Below are 4,608 nucleotides of genomic sequence, written 5' to 3' on the forward strand. Positions count from 1 at the left end.
TATCTGGTACTCCTATCATGATTGACAATAACTCTGACCTATGGGAGGATGGTCACGTCCCCCCTCCCATATCATGGGGCTGTGATGGGTCCAGCCCCACTGCTCCTCTTGCATTCAGGTGGGAGCTTCTCTCCACTTCGAGATAAGCCTGTGCAGGTGGCTACAGGCCCTTCCCGCTTCCATCAGCATCCTCACTCCTCTCCTCAACTGCTCTCACTTTGATGCTCCCTCGTGATTCAGAGGTCCCAGCCAAAGTGGCTAAAAGAAAGGTTCATAAGCTTTCTGGAAACTCATTAATAATCCATGGATTGCATTAAATTCCTCCTCCCTAGACCATCTCCAGAAATTCAGATTAGTAGTTCTCTTCCTAGCTGTCTTTGCAAGGCCCCAAGTGACTAAATGGTCCACAGCAAAGTGCCTCAGAGGTGCGGGAGCCAGCTGACCTTCCCTGGAATCTGACTGTAAGTGCTTTCTGGAACACGGGTTTCCTTTTGAGAAGCTGCTTAGTATTTAGTATTCACAGGAAGGTCACAGGTGCAAGAAAACACAGGAAAGCACCAGGGAGAAAGAGAAGTGGCAGAGATGGAGACACCTGGTCAGTGTGGCCAGAGCGTCCTGGGTGGAAATGGGCTCCACAGCCAAGAGGAGCAAATGCAAGTGGGTGGCCGGAGGGAAGGAGCAACGAGGAGGAAAAGACACTGTCCAGACAGCCTTCCTGACTCAGGAGAAGGGACTGAATCCAAGGAGGAGAGAGAGGAGTGGTCCTGAGCTGTGCCACAGGTCAGAAATTATTTGAAGGCCACGAGAATCAGATACGTGCCAATGTGACTTCAGTTTGGCAAGTCTGCCATAATTTTTACAGTATTTAGTATTTCGGTGAAAAATCTCATTTTGGGGGGGAGATTTAGTTTTTACCCTCTGGAAAACATTATTTTCATGAATTCTAGGGGTTCTGAGAAAGTTTAGTGATGTCTGTGGCATTCATCTATCCATGTAACATCTACCCAAGTACAGATCTACATGTGTAGTACCTATGTATCTTACCTATCTACAGCATGAGTATCCACGCCTGCTTCTCCTCTAACAACTGCACCTGCTTATCTCTTTCCCTAAATACCCTGATTATTATAGCTGCATGCATGTCTATACAACTTAAGACACCCTGGGGTGGTACACACACACCACACTCACAGTGTGTGTGTGCATGCCTAGATGCATATGTGGGAATGTGTGTGCATACATAGGTAATTTGTTTATTCCCCTGAAATACTAGTGTACTAAAAAAAAGTGACAACCACTTTGGGAAAGAACAAAGGTCTATCACATTGACTCCATAGAAGCGAGAACAGGGCATCTGTACAACAAAGATTTAGACACACACTTCAATACAAATTATTAGAGAAATACAAATCAAAATCACCCTGAGATATCATCTAACCCCAGCAAGAATGGCCCACATCACAAAATCTCAAAACTGCAGATGCTGGCATGGATGTGGAAAGAAGGGAACACTTTTACACTGCTGGTAGGATTGCAAACTAATATAACCTTTTTGGAAGGAAGTATGGAGAACCCTCAAAGAACTCAACCTCAAATGACCTCCCATTTGATCCTGCAATCCCATTACTGGGCATCTACCCAGAAGGAAAAAAAATCTTTCTACCATAAGACACTTGCGCTAGACTGTTTATTGCGGCTCAATTTACAATCGCCAAATTGTGGAAACAGCCAAATGTCAACCAACCCAGGAATGGATTAACAAGCTGTGGTATATGTATATCATGGAATACTATTCAGCCATTAAAAAGATGGAGACTTTACATCCTTTGTATTAACCTGGATGGAAGAGGAACAGATTATTCTTAGTAAAGCATCACAAGGATGTTGAAGCAAGAATCCTATGTACTTAATCTTCATATGAGGACAGTTGATGACCTAGTACATGGTGGGGGGGGTGGGGGAAGGGGCAAGCAGAGAGAGGGAAGGGGGGAAGGGAAGAACAGAGAGAGAGAGGGGAGTGGGGGTCTCAGTGTGTGAAACAACTTATGGGGGCAAGACACAATTATAAGAGGGACTTTACCTAACAAATGCAATCAATGCAATGGGTACAATGGTTCTTTGTACCCTTAATGAATCCCCAACAGTAAAAAAAAAAAAAGTTCTGCCTTTACCTGCAGTGTGCATGCCTGACAAGGAGTCAGAGACAAACTGCCCACTTTGGGGGCCAGGTGCAGTGACTCATGCCTGTAATCCTAGTACTCTGGGCGGCTGAGGCAGGTAGATTACCTGAGCTCATCACCAGCCCAAGCAAAAGAGAGACCCGTCTCTAAAAATAGCCAGGGGTTGTGGTAGGTGCCTATAGTCCCAGCTACTCGGGAGGCTGAGGCAAGAGAATCACTTGAGTCCAAGAGTTTGAAGTTGCTGTGAGCTATGATGCCACAGCACTCTACCGAGGGCAACAAAGTGAGACTGTCTTAAACAAAGAAAAACAAAACAACAAAACAAAACAAAAACCAAAATGTCCACTTTTGGAATCCTGATCCTTAAGCTCTCAAACTCCCAAACTCCTAGAATAGATTAAATGAGAGAAAACATGTGAAGAGTTTCTGTGTCCTGAGATGAGTATATATTACTTTGGGAACCTGCCAGGGTATGGGATGTTAAATGTCAAAGTGACAATGAGATGTCACCTGACTTTTGGTTCAACAGTGGCCAATGTCACCCTTCCCTAGGTCCTGTCCAGGCTGCCTGCACAGGCTGAGACACAGAGCTGATCAGCAGTTCTGCACATGCAGGATGGAGGTGGGCCTAGGGGAAGGTAGGGTCCCTCAGAAGAGGAGGGCCAAGTAGGAACCAAAGGTAGTATGTGGCGGACAGGTACTTTGCACACCAGAGCTGTGAGTGTGGTGGGTCTCCCCAGAAGTGTCTGCAGGTGAGATAGCACCTGGAGTGCCCAGGGCATCACAGCCTCCCATTGACTACACAGACACAGGGACCTGAGACGCCCCCATGCCTACACTGCCCATCGTGCCGGGACGGAGACAGCCCACCCACTGGCCTGATGATTTGAAGGCCTCCTTCCCCCAGTTCTCCCTCAGTACTTACTCTGTGCCAGAAATTCTGTACTCAAGACTCACCGTATGCGATCTGAAAGGCTTTCCCACAGTCTCCTCTTGGAGCCTAGGGGACCACCCTTCCAGTCTGGCTGCTCAGATCCGGTATAGAAAGTTCTGGAACCCAGAAATAGGCCCTAAGCTTCAGCAGCCAGATGGGATGGGGTTGGAGGCCGCAAAAGAGCAAGTAAGGGCAGATAATCAGCCATTTTCCTGTCAATGCATTTTAGTAACTAAAAAATAAAAAAAGTTTAAGAATATATTATGTAATAGTAATGTTGGAACATGGCCAGAGGTTAGCCGAATCTCAAGGTCGGGGTCTTCCATGTTGTAGAACAGTGCCCAGCATAGTGCCTGGGCTTCCTTAGCACCCAGCTGCTATCAGCCTGCTTGTCTCTCCCACCAGCATGACACAGGCAGAAGCTGCTCCAGGTTGCACTGTGCAGTCCCCAGCAGGCATGGTCCTCGGTGAGAGCCCGTCCTCCCAGGCTGCCCACACGCTGTCTTACATCTGTTCCAGACTCTGCTTTTCCAGGGTGCTGCTTGGTATTGACTCACAAGCTGAGAAGCCAACAAGTAGCCGCTGACCTGCCCAGTCAGGGTTGGGGTACCTTCTCTGCCCCAACCACCTCCATGTCCAGCTGCTGAGCTGAGCCTCCTGACAGGGGCCCCCTCCAACGTGAGGCTGCAGGTGCATCCACCAGGAGGGGCCATCCCACATGGGCCTCAGTGGGGGTCCCCACCTCTGTCCTTGCCAGTCTCCTCGAACCCCTCTGGTACTAAATTCCACTCTGACATTAACTAGTGGTGACCTACCCCGGGGTCACACACTCCCAGCACATTCCTGCTCCACTGGACTGTCCTTTCTCCACTACTTTGAAATGTCATCACAGTAATGGACTAAATGTTCATGTCCTGAGGCAGAGTTCTGCTTCTGAAATTTGAGAACTGTGTCCCTCTAAGTGGGGCAGCTGCCCTCCTCCCCACTAACCAGGCAGGATGGAATCCAGTGTGGTCACAGCTTCTGATCTTCCACAAGACTCCAAATATTTAGGTTTCAAAATATATATATATTTTTATTTCAGGCTCCTTTATCCCATGAATATTTACAGAACATCAACTATAGGCAAAACATTGACATAATCATTGAAGATAACATTGGGACAAATATATCAATTTTATGAGGAAACAAAAGCATTATCTACAAATCAATTATGAGATAAGTGTACTCATTACCACCACTCCTAGTAAAGTTGAAGATCCTAGCTAGTACAATTATGATAACTTAAAAATACCAATGGTGGCTTGGCGCCTGTGGCTCAAGCAGCTAAGGTGCCAGCCACTTACACCTGAGCTGGTGAGTTCAAATCCAGCCCGGGCCTGCCAAACAACAATGATGGCTGCAACCAAAAAATAGCCGGACATTGTGGCGGGTGCCTGTAGTCCCAGCTACTTGGGAGGCAGAGGCAGGAGACTCGCTTGAGCTCAGGAATTG

Source organism: Otolemur garnettii, unplaced genomic scaffold (genome assembly GCF_000181295.1).
Source record: "Otolemur garnettii isolate 467f Iridium unplaced genomic scaffold, OtoGar3 scaffold00006, whole genome shotgun sequence".
In the NCBI taxonomy this organism is placed as follows: Eukaryota; Metazoa; Chordata; class Mammalia; order Primates; family Galagidae; genus Otolemur; species Otolemur garnettii.